At 44.6% G+C, this 19,889-nt stretch overlaps 1 pseudogene; it reads left to right on the top strand.

Moving 5' to 3' along the window:
- Window positions 1–9,717: 9,717 nt before the first annotated feature.
- On the top strand, window positions 9,718–18,038 carry LOC139407338 (E3 ubiquitin-protein ligase MARCHF5-like; annotated as a pseudogene).
- Window positions 18,039–19,889: the final 1,851 nt, after the last annotated feature.

Here is a 19,889-nt window from a genome sequence, read left to right as displayed (position 1 = left end):
CGCACCCCCCCCCCCCCCGGGATGTGCTGAGTTCATTTGGATATCGACTCACCTATATTTGAGTCCTAAATGATCAAGTAGACTTTGAATGAGGAAAGATGCAGCAGGTTACTTATGCATATCCTTTTCAATGATGAATGATGTGTCAACAGTTCTCCTCAGAATGCAAAAAGTGTGCGAGTGAAGATGAATGGAAGTAAGCAGTTTAAGTATGTGTCTGTAAAAGTGCATGTTAAGTTTTTTTGTTGGGAAGCTATAAATCAAATTGATTTGTCACACGCGCCGAATACAACAGGTGAAATGCAAAAGGGACGGGGGGGGGGGGGGGCAAGGCTTGGGGGTAGAAGCTGTTTAGAAACCTCTTGGACCTAGACTTGGCGCTCCGGTACCGCTTGCCGTGCAGTAGCAGAGAGAACCGTCTATGACTAGGGTGGCTGGAGTCCTTGTAGGGCCTTCCTCTGACATCGCCTGGTATAGAGGTCCTGGATGGCAGGAAGCTTGGCCCCGGTGATGTACTGGGCCATATGCACTACCTTCTGTAGTGTCTTGCGGTCGGAGGCCGAGCAGTTGCCATACCAGGCAGTGATGCAACCCGTCAGGATGCTGTCGACGGTGCAGCTGTATAACCTTTTGAGGATCTGAGGACCCATGCCAAATATTTTCAGTCTCCTGAGGGGGAATAGGTTTTGTCGTGCCCGGAAGCTCTCAACGTGCTCAACTACAGCCCCGTCGATGAGAATGGGGGCGTGCTTGGTCCTCCTTTCCTGTGGTCCACATTCATCTCCTTTGTCTTGATCACATTGAGGGAGAGGTTGTTGTCCTTGAACCACACGGTCAGGTCTCCGACCTCCTCCCTATAGGCTGTCTCATCATTGTCGGTGATCAGGCCTACCACTGTTGTGTCATCGGCCAACATAATGATGGTGTTGGAGTCGTGCCTGGCCGAGCAGTCCTGAGTGAACAGGGAGTACAGGAGGGGACTGAGCACGCACCCCTGGGGGGGCCCCCGTATTGAGGATAAGCGTGGCGGATGTGTTGTCGCTTACCCTTACCAGCTGGGGGAGGCCCATCAAGACGTCCAAGATCCAGTTGTAGAGAGAGGTGCTTAATCCCAGGGTCCTTAGTTTAGTGATGAGCTTTGAGGGAACAATGGTGTTAAACGCTGAGCTGTTGTCAATGAATAGCGTTCTCACATAGGTGTTCCTTTTGTCCAGGTGGGAAAGGGCAGTGTAGAGTGCAATAGAGATTGCATCGTCTGTGGATCTGTTGGGGTGGTATGCAAATTGGAGTAGGTCTAGCGTTTCTGGGATAATGGTGTTGATGTTTGTTCAGTTTGTTATATCTGGAGTACTTCTCCTGTCTTATCCGGTGTCCTGTGTGAATTTAAGTATTCTCTCTCTAATTCTCTCTCTTTCTCTCTCTCGGAGGACCTGAGCCCTAGGACCATGCCTCAGGACTACCTGACATGACTCCTTGCTGTCCCCAGTCCACCTAGCCGTGCTGCTGCTCCAGTTTCAACTGTTCTGCCTGTGATTATTATTATTATATGACCATGCTGGTCATTTATGAACATTTGAACATCTTGGCCATGTTCTGTTACAATCTCCACCCGGCACAGCCAGAAGAGGACTGGCCACCCCACATAGCCTGGTTCCTCTCTAGGTTTCTTCCTAGGTTTTGGCCTTTCTAGGTAGTTTTTCCTAGCCACCGTGCTTCTACACCTGCATTGCTTGCCGTTTGGGGTTTTAGGCTGGGTTTCTGTACAGCACTTTGAGATATCAGCTGATGTACGAAGGGCTATATAAATACATTTGATTTGATGTGAGCCATGAGCAGCCTATCAAAGCACTTCATGGCTACAAACGTGAGTGCTATGGGTCGGTAGGATACCCTAGTGTTCTTGGGCACAGGGACTATGGTGTTCTCCTTGAAATATGTTGGTATTACAGATTCAGACAGGAAGAGGTTGAAAATGTCAGTAAAGACACTTGCCAGTTGGTCAGTGCATGCTCGGAGTACACGTCCTACACGTCCTCACATCGGCTGTGGAGAGAGTGATCACACAGTCGTCCGGAACAGCTGATGCTCTCATGCATGTTTCAGTGTTACTTGCCCCGAATCCAGCATATAATTTATTTAGCTTGTCTGGTAGGCTTGTGTCAGCTCTCAGCTGTGCTTCCCTTTGTAGTCTGTAATAGTTTGCAAACCCTGCCACATCCGACGAGCATCGGAGCCGGTGTAGTACAATTCTGTCTTGACGCTTTGCCTGTTTGATGCTTCGTCGGAGGGCATAGCGGGATTTCCTATAAGCTTCCGGGTTAGAGTTCCACTCCTTGAAAGTGGCAGCTCTACCCTTTAGCTCAGTGCGTATGTTGCCTGTAATCCATGGCTTCTGGTTGGGGTATGTACATACAGTCACTGTGGGGACGATGTCCTCGATGCACTTATTGATTTTTTAAATGTATTTATTTTATTTCTATTTAAAAAAAAGTAACTTCTTGGTGACGGGGCAGTATTTTCACGTCCGGATGAAATGCATGCCCAAATTCAACTGCCCGCTCCTCAACCCCAGAAAATAAGATATGCATATTATTAGTAGATTTGGATAGAAAACACTCAGAAGTTTCTAAAACGGTTTGAATCATGTCTGTGAGTATAACAGAACTTATGTAGCAGGCGAAACCCCGAGGAAAAAACAAAGATCTTTTTTTTGAGGTCATTCTCTTTTCAATGTGGTTTCATTGGGAATCCAGATTTCTAAGGGACCTTCTTGCAGTTCCTACTGCTTCCACTGGATGTCACCAGTCTTTAGAAAATGGTTGAGGTTTTTCCTTTGTGTAATGAAGCCCTGTTGAAAACGAGGGTCACTTCAAGTGTACTGTTAGATAGAGGCCGATGACTAGAAAGGTAGCGTCAGTTTGTTTTTTTCCTGTATTGAACACAGATCATCCCGTCTTCAACTTTATTGATTATTTACTTTAAAAAATACCTAAAGTTGTATTACAAAAGTAGTTTGAAATGTTTTGGCAAAGTTTACAGGTAACTTTTGAGATATTTTGCAGTCTCGTAAGTGTTTTTCTGGATCAAACGCGCCAAATAAATGAACATTATAGATATATATCGACGGAATTAATCGAACAAAAGGACCATTTGTGATGTTTATGGGACATATTGGACTGCCAACAAAAGAAGCTCGTCAAAGGTAAGGCCTGATTTATATTTTTATTTCTGTGTTTTGTTTCGCGCCTGCAGGGTTGAAATATGTTTTCTCTCTTTGTTAACGGAGGTGCTACCCTCAGATAATAGCATCGTTTGCTTTCACCCAAAAGCCTTTTTGAAAACTGACATGTTGGCTGGATTCACAACACGTGTATCTTTAATTTGGTATCTTACAGGTGTGATTTCACGAAAGTTTGATTTTTGTAGTAATTTATTTGACTTTGGCGCTCTGCTAGCATCCCAGGAAAGGTTAACTAGGCAAGTCAGTCAAGAACACATTCTTATTTTCAATGACGGCCTAGGAATGGTGGGTTAACTGCCTTGTTCAGGGGCAGAAGGACAGCTTTTTACCTTGTCAGCTCCGGGATTCAATCTTGCAACCTTACGGTTAACTAGTCCAACGCTCTAACCACCTGCCTCTCATTGCACTCCACGAGGTTACGCGAATGCAGTAAGAAGCCAAGGTACGTTGCTAGCTAGCATTAAACTTATCTTACAAAAAATAATCAATCATAATCACTAGTTAACTACACATGGTTGATGATATTACTAGTTTATCTAGCGTGTCCTGCGTTGCATATACTCGATGCAACGCAGGGGGATGATTTAACAAAAGCGCATTTGCGAAAAAAGCACAATCGTTGCACCACTGTACCAAACCTTAAACACCAATGCCTTTCTTAAAATCAATACACAGAAGTATATATTTTTAAACCTGCATATTTAGCTAAAGGAAATCCAGGTTAGCAGGCAATATTAACCAGGTGAAATTGTGTCACTTCTCTTGCGTTCATTGCACGCAGAGTCAGGGTATATGCAACAGTTTGGGCAGCCTGGCTCATTGCGAACTAATTTTCCAGAATTTTACGTAATTATGACATAACATTGAAGGTTGTGCAATGTAACAAGAATATTTAGACTTAGGGATGCCACCCGTTAGATAAAATACGGAACGGTTCCGTATTTCACTGAAAGAACAAATGTTTTGTTTTCGAAATGATAGTTTCCGGATTCAACCATATTAATGACCAAAGGCTCGTATTTCTGTGTGTTATTATGTTATAATTAAGTCTATGATTTGATATTTGATAGAGCAGTCTGACTGAGCGATGGTAGTCAGCAGCAGGCTCGTAAGCATTCATTCAAACAGCACTTTCGTGCGTTTTGCCAGCAGCTCTTCGCAAGCACAGCGCTGTTTATGACTTCAAGCCTATCAACTCCCGAGATTAGGCTGGTGTAACTGACGTGAAATGGCTAGCTAGTTAGCGGGGTGAGCGCTAATAGCGTTTCAAACGTCACTCGCTCTGAGACTTGGAGTAGTTATTCCCCTTGCTCTACATGGGTAACGCTGCTTCGAGGGTGTCTGTTGTCGATGTGTTCCTGGTTCGAGCCCAGGTAGGAGCAAGGAGAGGGACGGAAGCTATACTGTTACACTGGCAATACTAATGTGCCTATAAGAACATCCAATAGTCAAAGTTATATGAAATACAAATGGTATAGAGAGATGGTCCTATAATTCCTATAATAACTTCAACCTAAAACTTATTACCTGGGAATATTGAAGACTCATGTGTAAAGGAACCACCAGCTTTCATATGTTCTCATGTTCTGAGCAAGGAACTTAAATGTTAGCATTTTTACATGGCACATATTGCACTTTTACTTTCTTCTCCAACACTTTGTTTTTGCATTATTTAAACCAAATTGAACATGTGTCATTATTTATTTGAGGCTAAATTGATTTTTATTGATGTATTATATTAGGTTAAAATAAGTGTTCATTCAGTATTGTTGTTATTGGCATTATTACAAATAAAGAAAAAAAATAGTCTGATTTTTTTTTTAAATATTGGTATCGGCTTTTTTTGGTCCTCCAATAATAGGTATCGGCGTTGAAAAATCATAATCGGTCGACCTCTACTATAGGCCCAATACATTATCGCCACATTGGCTTTGCTTGAATTGTCCTGCCAGTGAATGCAATGTTGTTCGGCACATTTTCTTACTTTACAGAATTATAAAATGTCTTAAATCGTTTTTTTCCCCTCCTCAATCTTCAAACACTACCCCATAGTGACAAAGCAAATGTATTAAAAATAAAAACATATCACATTTACATAAGTTTTCAGACCCTTTACTCAGTACTTTGTTGAAGCACCTTTGGCAGCGTTTACAGCCTTTAGTCTCTTCTTGGGTATGACGCTACCAACTTGGCACACCTGTATTTGGGGAGTTTCTCCCATTATTCTCTGTCAGGTTGGATGGGCAGCATCGCTGCACAGTTATTTTCAGGTCTCTCCTGCGTTGTCTTGGCTGTGTGCTTAGGGTCATTGTTCTGTCAGAAGGTGAACCTTCTCCCCAGTCTGAGTTCCTGAGCGCACTGGAGCAGGTTTTCATCAAGGATCTCTCTGTACTTTGCTCCATCATTGTTAAATGGAAGAAGTTTGGAACCACCAAAGCTCTTCCTAAAGCTGGCTGCCCGGCCAAACTGAGCAATTGGAGGAGTAGGGCCTTGGTCAGGGAGATGACCCAGATGGTTGTCCTTCTGGAAGGTTCTCCAATCTCTGCAGCACTCCACAATCAGGGCTTTCTGGAAGTGGCCAGATGGAAAACACTCTTCAGTAAAAGGCACATGAAAGCCCGCTTGGAGTTTGCCAAAAGGCACCTAAAGACTCTCAGACCATAAGAAACAAGATTCTCTGGTCTGATGAAACCAAGATTGAACTCTTTGGCTTGAATGCCAAGTGTCACGTCTAGCACCAAACCCTCGAAAACCTGGCACCAAACCCTACGGTGAAGCATGGTGGTGGAAACAGCATGCTGTGGGGATGTTTTTCAGCAGCAAGGACGGCGAGACTAGTCAAGATCGAGGCGAAGATGAATGGAGAAAAGTACAAAACCTGCTCCAGAGTGCTCAGGACCCCAGACTGGAGAACAATGACCCTAAGAAAATAGCCAAGACAATGCAGGAGTTGCTTCGGGACAAGTCTCTGAATGTCCTTGAGTGGCCCCGCCAGAGCCCGGATTTGAACCCGATCGAACATCTTTGGAGAGACATGAAAATAGCTGTGCAGCGACGCTCCCCATACATCCTGGCAGAGCTTGAGAGGATCTGCAGAGAAGAATGGGAGAAACTCTCCAAATAAAGGTGTGCCAAGCTTGTATTGTCATACCCAAGAAGACATGAGTACTGAGTAAAGAATCTGAATACTTATGTAAATGTAATAAATCAGTTTTTTTTAAATCATACATTTGCAAAAATGCCTTAACTTGACTTTGCTTTGTCATTATGGGGTATTGTGTGTAGATTGATGAAGGGGGAAAAACACATTTTAAATCAATTTTAGAATAAGTCTGTAACCTAACAAAATGTGGACAATTCAATGGGTCTGAATATTTGCGATGGCTGTGTGTATGTTTACAAACTCAGCAAAATAAGAAACGCCCCTTTTTCAGGACCCTGTCTTTCAAAGATAATTCGTAAAAATCCAAATAACTTCACAGAACTTCATTGTGAAGGGTTTAAACACTGTTTCCCATGTTTGTTCAATGAACCATAAATAATTAATGAACATGCATCTGTGGAATGGCCATTAAGACACTAACAGCTTAAAGGTGGTAGTCAATTAAAGTCAGTTATGAAAACTTAGGAAACTAAAGAGGCCTTTCTACTGACTATGAAAAACACCAAAAGAAAGATGCCCAAGGTCCCTGCTCATCTGCGTGAACGTTCCTTAGGCATGCTGCAAGAAGGCATGAGGATTGCAGATATGGCCAGGGCAATAAATTGCAATGTCCGTACAACACCTGCATAGGATCAGTACATTCGAACATCACACCTGCAACGTTGGGTTTGTACCCATAGGCAATGTTGTTGCCAGTGATGGCAAAAACAACTGCCCGAGTTACACCAGGAACGCACAATCCCTCCATCAGTGCTCAGACTGTCCACAATAGGCTGAGAGAGGCTGGACTGAGGGCTTGTAGGCCTGTTGTAAGGCAGGCCCTCACCAGACATCACTGGCAACAACGTTGCCTATGGGCACAAACCCACCTTTGCTGGACCAGACAGGACTGGCAAAGTTCTCTTCACTGACGAGTCGAGGTTTTGTCTCACCAGGGGCGATGGTCGGATTCCCGTTTATCGTCGAAGGAATGTGCGTTACACTGAGGCCTCTGGATTGAGGTGGAGGGTCCGTCATGGTCTGGGCGGTGTATCACAGCATCATCGGACTGAGCTTGTTGTCATTGCAGGCAATCTCAATACTTCCTGCAGGCTCATCCTGACCTAACCCTCCAGCATGACAATGCCACCAGCCATATTGCTCGTTCTGTGAGTGATTTCCTGCAAGACAGGAATGTCAGTGTTCTGCCATGGCCAGCAAAGAGCCCGGATATCAATCCCATTGAGCACATCTGGGACCTGTTGGATCGGAGGGCTAGGGCCATTCCCCCCAGAAATGTCTGGGAACTTGCAGGTGCCTTGGTGGAAGAGAACTCGCAAATCTGGTGCAGTCCATGAGGATATGCACTGCAGTACTTAATGCAGCTGGTGGCCACAGATACTGACTGTTGATTTTGAACCCCCCCCCCCCCCCCGCCCTTGTTCAGAGACACGTTATTAAATTTCTGTTAGTCACATGTCTTCCTCCTAATGCAAGACAATGCTAGACCTCATGTGGCTGGAGTGTGTCAGCAGTTCCTGCAAGAGGAAGGCATTGATGCTATGGACTGGCCCGTCCGTTCCCCAGACCTGAATCCAATTGAGCACATCTCGGACATCATGTCTCGCTCCATCCACCAACGCCACGTTGCACCACAGACTGTCCAGGAGTTGGCAGATGCTTTAGTCCAGGTCTGGGAGGAGATCCCTCAGGAGACCATCCGCCACCTCATCAGGAGCATGCCCAGGCGTTGTAGGGAGGTCATACAGGCATGTGGAGGCCACACACACTACTGAGCCTCATTTTGACTTGTTTTAAGGACATTACATCAAAGTTGGATCAGCCTGTAGTGTGGTTTTCCACTTTAATTTTGAGTGTGACTCCAAATCCAGACCTCCATGGGTTGATACATTTGATTTCCATTGATCATTTTTGTGTGATTTTGTTGTCAGCACATTCAACTATGTAAAGAAAAAAGTATTTAATAAGAATATTTCATTCATTCAGATCTAGGATGTGTTATTTTAGTGTTCCTTTTATTTTTTTGAGCAGTGTATATCACACACACACAATTATTTGTATTTTTTGGGTGGTCGGACATTTTACAGTGTAAACTTAAAACAACCATATATATATGTTAATTTATCACTCTTTGGACATAGGCGGCCCTGAAAAAACACTAAGGTGGCCCGCCCAAGACTTTTCTATGCAGAAGAAACCCTGCAAGAGTAGTGGACAGTGTCTGTGTACTGATTTGGTGTCTCTCTGAAATCCCAGACCTTGGGCAACAGCACTTGAACATTGTTCATGTGGGAGGCAACCTGTCTGCCTAGGGAGACAAGTCTGAGTTGGATATGACCAGTGGTTCTGCTCCAGCAGAGGGGGATGGGCTCTGCTACAGGTGCCATGGCAACAGTGCCAAGTAGTGCCACATAATCAGCTCATTGGCCTCGTTGAGGATCACTAAAACATTCAACATTCAAAGTCAAACTGATGCTGTTGCCTCGGCCGGGTAACTCAAACAATGACGCAGTGTTAAAGTCTTCCAAGTGACACTTCGGGCATGTCGCCTACTTAAAAAATAAAGTAAAAAGACAGCTCAGCATAGCCATCAATGAGGACAATCCTTCACATCAAAGAGACCTGATGTCCTGGACCCCTCTTTCCCTTTAGTGTCCTCCACTGGTCTCCTGTAAAGCAGGTTGCCTCCCGTCCCCATAGATATTGAATGATTTCCCCTGATTGCTCTGGAATGTGAGAGAGGAGGATGAGGAAGGAGGATGATAAAAAGGAGGATGGAAAAAGGTTAGCTGGAGGTCATAGCTATTACTTGACTGTCCTAAGGGGTCATATGGGGTAGGCTACTATATATGACACAGAGTGGCTGCCTAATCTGATCTTGGACACAGGCCTGTTCCTATAGCATTGATACAGGCCTGTTCTTATGACAGTTAGAGCCAGGTTCACACACATGGTCTCCCTCTAACACTGTGAAGGTGTTCCACAGCCATGGTAAAATTGGCAGTCTTCATCTAAATAACAATCCATTTCTCTCCTCTGCCTAATCCTCTTTTGCTACACATTCCAGCGCAAATGTTTTCCAGTCAAACCCAATACTTCACATGCTTTTTCTCTGAGCACAACAGGAATGCTGAGTAAAGGAAGCTCATTCTTTTGAGCGTTTCCACGTTGCTGAAATCACATTACTCATTGTACTTTAATAATGTCTCACAACGGTGTGTCTTTCTTTGGTTTATTCTGTGTGCTTTTCCTCACTGTTGAAGTTACCTTACTCGTTGAATATCTCACGATTGTGGCCTATGTGCGTGCCTACATGTATCTACACTACATGGTCAAAGGTATGTGGACACCCCTTCACATTAGTGGACTCTGCGATTTCAGTCACACCCGTTGCTGACAGGTGTATAAAATCGAGCACAGAGCCATGCAATCTCCATAGACGAACACTGGCAGTATAATGGCCTTACTGAAGAGCTCAGTGACTTTCAATGTGGCGTCGTCCATAGGATGCCACCTTTCCACATTTCTGCCTTACTAGAGCTGCCCCGGTCAACTGTAACTGCTGTTGTTGTGAAGTGGAAACGTCTTGGAGCAACACCGGCTCAGTCGGGAAGTGGACACAGAACGGGACCACAAAGTGCTGAAGCCTGTAAAAATCATCTTTCCTCGATTGCAACACTCACTACAGAGTTCCTAACTGCTTCTGGAAGCAACGTCAGCACAATAACTGTTCGTCAGGAGCTTCATTTCATGGGTTTCCATGGCTGAGCAGCCACATACAAGCCTAAGATCACCATGTGCAATGCCGAGTGTTGGCTGGAGTGGTGTAAAGCTCGCCGCCATTGGACTCTGGAGCAGTGGAAACGCGTTGTCTGGAGCGATGAATCACGCTTTACCATCTGGCTGTCTGACGGACAAATCTGGATTTGGCGAATGCCAGGAGAACACTACCTGCCCTAATGCATAGTGCCACCTGTAAAGTTTGGTGGAGGAGGAATAATGGTGTGAGGCTGTTTTTCATGGTTTAGGCTAGGCATCTTTAGTTCCAGTGAAGGGAAATCTTAATCGTACAGCATACATTCTAGATTATTCTATGCTTCCCACTTTGGCAACAGTTTCCTGTTTCAGAATGAAAATGCCCCCATGCACAAAGCAAGGTCCATAAAGAAATGGTTTGTTCAGATCGATGTGGAAGAACTTGACTGGCCTGCACAGAGCCCTGGCCTCAACCCCATCGAACACCATTGTGAAAAATTGGAATGCCAACTGCCAGCCAGGCCTAATTGCCCAACATCAGTGCCCGAGCTCACTAATACTCTTGTGGCTGATTGGAAGCAAGTCCCAGCAGCAGTGTTCCAACATCTAGTGGAAAGCCTTCCCAGAGTGGAGGCTGTTATAGCAGCAAAGGGCAGCAAACTCCATATTAATGCCCCATGACATTTGGAATGAGATGTTGGACGAGCAGGCGTCCACATACTTTTGACCATGTAGCATATGTGTTTTTCCTCATTACTGAAGACATCACTTTCTCATTTGTACTTCAAGTAGGGCTACTTTCATTGTACACGGGTTAGTGTCTGCGAGTAGAGGGATGGTGTATACCACAGGTGTCAAATTCATTCCACAGAGGGTCGAGTGTTTGCACTCCTCCCTGGTACTTGATTGATGAATTAAGGCGCTCTCCTCACCTGGTTGTCTCGGTCAGTGGCGGCCAAACTGGGGCGCGCGAGGGTGCATTTTCAAAATTGGGTAGTGCATCAGTTTTCCACCAGTCATGTCAGTCATTACATACCTTTTTAGAGAGCTTATTATAACTTGTTAGAAATGTTCAGATCAGCTAAAGTTTTTTTTTTTTTTTAGGCCATAGATTTTGTTGTACTGTTTTGTTTGAAGCTATCAAATATCACACGAATACACATGAGACATGGCACAATGTATAGAATTGTAAGTAAATGAGCTTTAAAACAGTGAATGTTCTCTGCACCCCTTGACAAAATGTGTAGACTTGCAGGAAATGAGCTTTAAACCTGCAAAATGTTCTCTCTGCCAACAAAGAAGTGTCTGAACAGTGCTTGTGCCCATAGAAATGGATGTGCGTGTTTGGGGCGGGGAGCGGGATGTTCCCCAATGCTTGAAGTGGGGCCGGAGTGTAAACATTTGGGATTCCCTAGTCTAGGTCTTAATTGAAAGAAAAAAACAGCAGACACTAGGGCATCCATGGAATGACTGACACCCTCACTAAGCATTCTACAGTACCACCAGGAATCTTATGACCCCTGCTGGAGAGACAATCCCAAACTGTCATCTGTTAGGGACTCTTCTTTACTCCACCTCAGCATGAGCTATTTGTAGAGTTCTAGACAGGCTCTTCTTTTCCCTTTTTCACTGTAAAAACATAACACAAAAAGTAAAGTATAAAGTAACACAAATGACCAGTGATTGAAAACCGACACTACGGTGTGCCCTAATGAATATGACCCAGGCCACAGAGGGGACAACACCCTTCCAAACCCTGTTTTTACAATCGGTAACAGACACTATCTTTCTGTATCCCTCCAGGGCCGGTGGTGTATGTGCTAGACCTGGCGGACCGGCTAATCTCCAAGGCCTGTCCCTTCACCGCCGCTGGCATCATGGTGGGCTCCATTTACTGGACCGCTGTCACCTACGGGGCCGTCACTGTCATGCAGGTGAGACCATAAAAATAAAACGCGCACACACACGGCTGTGTTTATTAACAGACTACGGCTTGACCATGGTGTCCCCTCTGTCCCTGTGCCCAGGTGGTGGGCCATAAGGAGGGCCTGGACGTGATGGAGCGGGCAGACCCCCTGTTCCTGCTCATCGGCCTGCCCACCATCCCCGTCATGCTGATCCTGGGGAAGATGATCCGCTGGGAGGACTACGTGCTGCGCTTCTGGAGGAAGTACTCCAATAAGCTGCAGATCCTCAACAGCATCTTCCCAGGTCAGAAAGGACACATTGGTAGGGATGCCCACCGTTCCGCAACACCAGTGTTATACTAAAATGGGTGGAGTTCAGCTTATTCATTATGTGTGTGTGTCTGTATGATGAAGAGTGGGTGATAAAGATCTTGATAGATGATGCTACCTGTGTTAAAGACTGTAAACGAATTTTGTGCACAACATTGAGCTTTTTGTGCGCATGATAAATGTCTGATCATTTATTTTGTGTGAACACTGTGGCTTTCCCAGGGTGTGCGCAGTGTTTGTTGGGGATAAAAGAGTACTACGAGGTGGTCCGTCCGTTGGGGCTGGTGGTGGTGGTGGTGGGTAGGTCCAGTAGAGGGGGGGGGGGGTTTCCCACTGATCTCATCAAGGTAGTGATTGGTGCGGGGAGAAACCCGACAACCTTTTCTCTCTCCAGGCTCAGCTTGCTGGGCAAAAGCACTTCTCTACCCCCAGTCGGCTGCCCGAACTAGAGATACCAACTCAAACTGGTACAGACTGATGCATATACTCATCACTTGATGAATGTGCTTTTGTGTGTATTGTGCGGCATATCTAGCTTTGTGAAGATGTATTGGCAAAACATCAACACCCACAATGCACCAAACCCCACCCTTACCCTGCCCCCTCCTCTCGGTCTCTCTCAGGGATTGGGTGTCCAGTGCCTCGTATCCCGGCAGAGGCCAGCCCCCTGGCAGACCACGTGTCAGCCACTAGAATCCTATGTGGCGCTCTGGTCTTTCCCACCATCGCCACCATCGTAGGCAAACTCATGTTCAGCAGCGTCAACTCCAACCTGCAGAGGACCATCCTGGTGGGTAACAAAAACAAACGTGTATGTCATGTCAGTCATACACAAAGAGACTGTGGGCCTGGGTCATTGTAGTTATCTCCTATTTAGTGATTGCAGGGTTTTTGCAATGGCTATACAGTGCATTCGGAAAGTATTCAGACCTCTTGCTTTTTTCCCACATTTTGTTACGTTACAGCCTTTTTCAAAAATGTATTAAATAAAACATTGTCCTCATCAATCTACACACAATACCCCATAATGACCAAGCGAAAACAGGTTACTATTTTTTCCTTCTCACATTTATAAAAAAACAAATACCTTATTTACATAAGTATTCAGACACTTTGCTATTGAGCTCAGGTGCATTCTGTTTCCATTGATAATCCTTCAGATGTTTCTACAACTTGATTGGAGTCCACTTGTTGTAAATTCAATTGATTGGACATGATTTGGAAAAGCACACACCTGTCTATATAAGGTCCCACAGTTGACAGTGCATGTCAGAGAAAGAAAACAAGCCATGAGGTCGAAGGCATTGTCCGTAGAGCTCAGACAGGATTGTGTTGAGGCACAGATCTGGGGAAGGTTACCAAAACATTTCTACAGCATTGAAGGTCCCCAAGAACACAGTGGCCCCCATCATTCTTATATGGAAGAAGTTTGGAACCCCCAATACTTTTCCTAGAGCTGGCCGCCTGGCCAAACTGAGCAATCGGGGGAGAAGGGCCATGGTCAGGGAGGTGACCAAGAGAACCCTATGGTCACTCTGACAGAGCTCCAGAGTTCCTCTGTGGAGATGGGAGAACCTTCCAGAAGGACAACCATCTCTGCAGCACTCCACCAATCAGGGCATTATGGTAGAGTGGCCATACCATGAGAAACAAAATTATCTGGTCTGATGAAACCAAGATTGAACACTTTGGCTTGAATGCCAAGCGTCATGTCTGAAGGAAACCTGGCACCATCCCTACGTTGAAGCATGATGGTGGAAGCATCATGCTGTGGAGGATGTTTTTCAGTGGCAGGGACTGGGAGACCAGTCAGGATTGAGGGAAAGATTAACGGAGCAAAGTACAGATAGTCCCTTGATGAAAACCTGCTCCAGAGCACTCAGGACCTCAGACTGGGGCCCTAAGCACACAGCCAAGACAACGCAGGAGTGGCTTCGGGACAAGTCTCAATGTCCTTGAGTGGCCCAGCCAGAGCCCGGACTTGAACCCGATCGAACATCTCTGGGGTTTCTCCAAGTCTCTCCAAAAACAGGTATTCCTAGCTTGTAGCGTCATACCCAAGAAGACTCAAGGCTGTAATCGCTGCCAAAGGAGCTTCAACAAAGTACTGAGTAATGGGTCTGAACACTTATGTAAATGAAATATTTCGACAAACCTGTTTTTGCTTTGTCATTAGGGGGTATTGTGTGTAGATTGATGAGGGGGAAAAAACATTTGAATCCATTTTTTAATAAGGCTGTAACATAACAAAATGTGGAAAAAGTCGAGGGGTCTGAATACTTTCCGAATGCACTGTACCTATACTATCTCCTCCCTCCTTCTGGCCCATTCTGAGGTAACTATTCCTCAGCCAAGGGGAACTCCCCTACTTTTATTCTAGAACTCATGATTTTAGACCAGGGGTCTTCAACCTTTTCTTGCTGAGGGACCCCCTCCAATGCAAACCGGCGAGACAGGGACCCCCATCATACGTTAGCAAAAAATGTTTTTCCCACATCTTTTCACGTGAATGGTAATGGCAAGGAGAAGTTATCAACATTTTAAAATTAATAGATTTGGCAGAAGTCTCCACATTATAATTGGAAGAGGAAGTGTGAACTCTAACACAGCCTATTAACTAGAAAGGTAACTCCAAACTAGAGGTCGACCGATTATGATTTTTCAACGCCGATACCGATTTATTGGAGGACCAAAAAAGCCGATGCCGATTAATCAGCGTATTTAAAATAAAATAAAAAAATAAAAAAAAGACAATTACAACAATACTGAATATAATACATCAAAATCAATTTAGCCTCAAATAAATAATGACACATGTTTAATTTGGTTTAAATAATGCAAAAAACAAAGTGTTGGAGAAGAAAGTAAAAGTGCAATATGTACCATGTAAGAAAGCTAACGTTTAAATTCCTTGCTCAGAACATGAGAACATATGAAAGCTGGTGGTTCCTTTTAACATGAGTCTTCAATATTCCCAGGTAAGAAGTTTTAGGTTGTAGCTATTTATTATAGGAATTATAGGACTATTTCCCTCTACCATTTGTATTTCATTAACCTTTTGACTATTGGATGTTCTTATATGCACTTTAGTATTGCCAGTGTAACAGTATAGCTTCCGTCCCTCTCCTCGCTCCTACCTGGGATCGAATCAGAAACACATCGACAACAGCCACCCTCAAAGCAGCGTTACCCATGCAGAGCAAGAGGAATAACTACTCCAAGTCTCAGAGCGAGTGACGTTTGAGACGCTATTAGCGGTGCGCACACCGCTAACTAGCTAGCCATTTCACATTGGTTACACCAGCCTAATCTCAGGAGTTGATAGGCTTGAAGTCACAAACAGCGCAATGATCGACGCACAACGAAGAGCTGCTGGCAAAATGCACGAAAGTGCTGTTTGAATGAATGCTTACGAGCCTGCGGCTGCCTACCACCGCTCAGTCAGATACTTGTATGCTCTGTCAGATTATATGCAACGCAAGACACGCTAGATAAACTAGTAATATCATCAACCATGTGTAGTTAACTAGTGATTTATGATTGATTGATTGTTTTTTATAAAATAAGTTTAATGCTAGCTAGCAACTTACCATGGCTTACTGCATTCGCGTAACAGGCAGTCTCCTTGTGGAGTGCAACGAGAGGCAGGTGTTTATAGCATTGGACTAGTTACTGTAAGGTTGCAACAATCTTGCAACCTTACAGTTAACGAGACTGATCCCCCAAGCTGACAAGGTGAAAATCTGTCGTTCTGACCCTGAACGAGGCAGTTAACCCACCGTTCCTAGGCCGTCATTGAAAATAAGAATGTGTTCTTAACTGATTTGCCTAGTTAAATAAAGGTGTAAAAAATACAGATTTCCGATTGAAAACTTGAAATCGGCCCTATTTAATCGGCCATTCCGATTAATCGGTCGACCTCTACTCCAAACACATTTTTGCTAAGAGCAGCTGTTTAGTTTGTTAAACAAAGGTTAGCCATGTGTTGGCAAAAATGTATGTCCAAGTCAAGAAAGCTTACCAGCAGCCAGCGGGAATTGCCACACTGATAGCCTATCCACGGGTGCTTTTTCAAAGTTGAATTGCCTCCAATGAGTGTAATTTGCGAGAAATGCAGTGAAGTTGACATCATTAGAAATTATATTCTCCTCTTCTACTGTAGGTATGTAATTCAAAATGTGTTTATTCTGTTGCTAGCAATATTCATACCAAAAATAACGTTTTATATACACTGAATAGAAATATGAATGGGTCCAACATGTAAAGTGTTGGTCCCATGTTTGAAATTTGAAATTGAAGTTGAAATTTAAAAAATCCCAGAAATGTTGTGCATAAATTTGTTTACATCCCTGTTAGTGAGAATTTATCCTTTTCCATCCACCTGACAGGTGTGACATATCAAGAAGCACGATCATTACATAGGTGCACCTTGTGCTAGAGACAGTAAAAGGCCACTCTAAAATGTTCAGTTTTGTCACACAATGCCACAGATGTCTCACGTTTTGAGGGAGTGTGCAATTGACTGCAGGAATGACCACCAATTGAATGTTAATTTCTCTAAGCTGCCTCCAATGTCGTTTTAGAGAATTTTGCAGTACGTGTAACCACGCCAGCCCAGGACTTCCACATCCGGCTTTTCCCCCTTGTGGGATCGTCTGGGGGTGCTGAGGAGTATTTCTGTCTGTAATAAAGCCCCTTTGTGGGGGAAAACTCAATCTGATTGGCTGGCCCTGGCTCCCCAAATCCCTCTAAGGCCCACCCATGGCTGCACCCCTGCCCATGCATGTGAAATCCATGGATTAGGGCCTAATTCATTCATTTCAATTGACTGATTTCCTTATGAAATGTAACTCAGTAAAATATTTGAATGTTGTGTTTTATATTTTTGCGGACCCTCTGCAGCACCCCCAGTTGAATACCCTTGTTTTAGACACACACTCACACACCTGAGAGTGCGCTTCCAGCCAGGCAACCAAAGTGGCAGGGCTTGTCTGTTATATGACCTGTGCTTCCCCTTCTGGACATTCCGTCTCCTCTGCCCCACACAGACCCTCACAATCAGGTTCCCTTTAACCCCCTAAGGTCGATGTCTGCACCCCCGCAGAAATCTAATTAGCATAAATTCAACAAAATGGCAGTTTAAGCTAGAGATGTATCTCAATCCGCCTATGTCGCACTTCCGCATCTGTGGTGAGAGGTGAGAGCTAGAGCGGTGTTTGTCAGACCTCAAGACTCCATCCCTCACCCTGACCTTTTGTTCTTTGTGTCCTGTCTGCAGGGTGGGATTGCGTTTGTGGCCGTCAAGGGAGCGTTTAAGGTGTACTTCAAACAGCAGCAGTACCAGAGGCAAGCCCACCGCAAGATCCTCAACTTCCCCGAGGCAGAGGAAGCCTGGACAGACAGACAGACACACTGACACAAAGGGGGAGTGGGTGGAGCGGAACAGTGAACTCTGAGCAGGAACACTGTCGGACAGACACAGGGATCATTGCTGCCCCCTACCTCTTGTACCCCTCTGAGCAGCCTCGCCTCACATTCTGTTTCTGCTCTCTGCAGAGTCATTGTCCTATGCTGCTGACATTTGTGCTGTATGACTATCGCCATGATCTGTTGCGTTTTTAAAACACGTAGACTAATACAGACATGCGCGGACGCAGACACACACACTTATGCATATTGCACACAGGAATGTGACTGCCGCACTGCAGTAGCGAGTTGAGTATTTTTTTTTTACATAACCAGCGCTTGCTTATTTTAAGAAATCTGGGACAGGTGTAATTATTAGGCAGGAAAGTTTTAGAAATAAATTGCCAATGTGAACGGTTTGAGGAATATTGCTTTCCTGTGTTTTCAGAGAAATAAGAATAAAGTATCTTTATCACTAAGAGATTATTATTTGAAGGAACATCTTGCCTGCTGCTCTCTTCAGACATTGCCACTCATGTTTCCATTGGTGAAAATGCATAGTCATCATTCATCTATTTTAGAAGCATAGTACGAACCTCATGAAAGTGTGATTGTCTGTACATATTTCATTTATTCTGCAATTGCTGTATCGGATTCTACCTTTGAGGGTGTTTTTTACTCGTATGCCTCAAGTGTTCCCACTAATTCAATTTTTAGTTATTTAATAACAAAAGAGGGAAGGCCATAATCGACACGGGCATCTTACACCCTGATGCAAGAGGCCCTGTGGCAGAACATGGCATTACCTCATGAGGAGCTACGAACATGGGAGGAGGGAGACTGGCCTAGACTTCCTGTTCTTCAGTGGACTGACCATCTCGATGTCCGAACCCTCCTATCGGCTGCACTGACTATTCTCAGCCTCATCCATTTCAACCTGGTAATGCACTGATTTCAGGTTGGAGCCTGCTACATTATGCAGAGTCCGGACAAGGTCAAGTCAGAGACAGAGAAAATATAAAGAGACAAAGACATGTTCCACCAGTGAAGTCTGAGAACCCAACTATCACCCTGATTACCGCCCTTCTATCCGAGAGCAAAAGCAAACCTGATGCTGATTTCTACATCAAACAAGCATGTCTGTCGGATGATGAAAGGTGGCAGCTATCCCAGATGTTGGACGTGAACAGTGAGGTCTGTACTCTTACACTCGGCCGTACAACCGTCTTCAAACACAAAATCTATACCCGGCATGAGGTCCCCATTAAGCAGCGTCCCTACAGGCTGTCCCCCGCCAAACAGGCAATTCTCAATGAACAGCTCAAAAGCATGTTGGAGAATGGAATTGTGGAACCTTCTTTTTCCGGATGGGCTTCTCCGGTTGTCCTGATTCCTAAGAAAGATGGTGGATATCGATTCTGTGTGGACTACAGGAAGCCGAATGCCATAACAGAAAGTGATGCCTACCCTCTACCAAACATAAATGACATACTGGAATCTCTGGCAGGAGCATCCATCTTTAGTAATCTGGATCTGAACAGTGGCTATTGGCAGGTGTCAATGGATCACGCTAGTCAGGACAAGACTGCCTTTGTCACCCCTGCTGGTTTGTACTCCTTCAAAGTCATGCCTTTTTGGTTTGAAGAATGCTCCATCAAACTTTGTTAATTTGTGACCCTACAGGTCACTTCTATTTTTTTCTTATGAAATACCCAATCAGTGCACAGATGTCTTCTACTCCATGGGATGAGAGCGAATTCAATGTGCAAGCGGCTCATATCTTTTAACCTAAATCACAATACGCCACATAATTCCTTGCTAAAAACCAGATTTATTTTTGTGCATTTGCCTCAAGGCAGTTGTAGAACCATATACAGGTGGTCTAAGCTGCTGCCTCCGGAACACATACACCATGGGTTTGAATCTGGTCCACTGCTATTTGTAGCAACTCTCCATCTATCTTGTCCAATAAACAAATGTGAGAACTGTCCCACTCCTTAAATCTAATGGTGTGAAAAAGGCATGCTATAAACCAACCACTAGAATATTAATTTAGCATGGTAGATGGATGTAATCTCTCGTCAGC

This window comes from Oncorhynchus clarkii, chromosome 1 (genome assembly GCF_045791955.1).
Source record: "Oncorhynchus clarkii lewisi isolate Uvic-CL-2024 chromosome 1, UVic_Ocla_1.0, whole genome shotgun sequence".
In the NCBI taxonomy this organism is placed as follows: Eukaryota; Metazoa; Chordata; class Actinopteri; order Salmoniformes; family Salmonidae; genus Oncorhynchus; species Oncorhynchus clarkii.
This window is presented reverse-complemented; position numbering and strand designations above follow the sequence as displayed.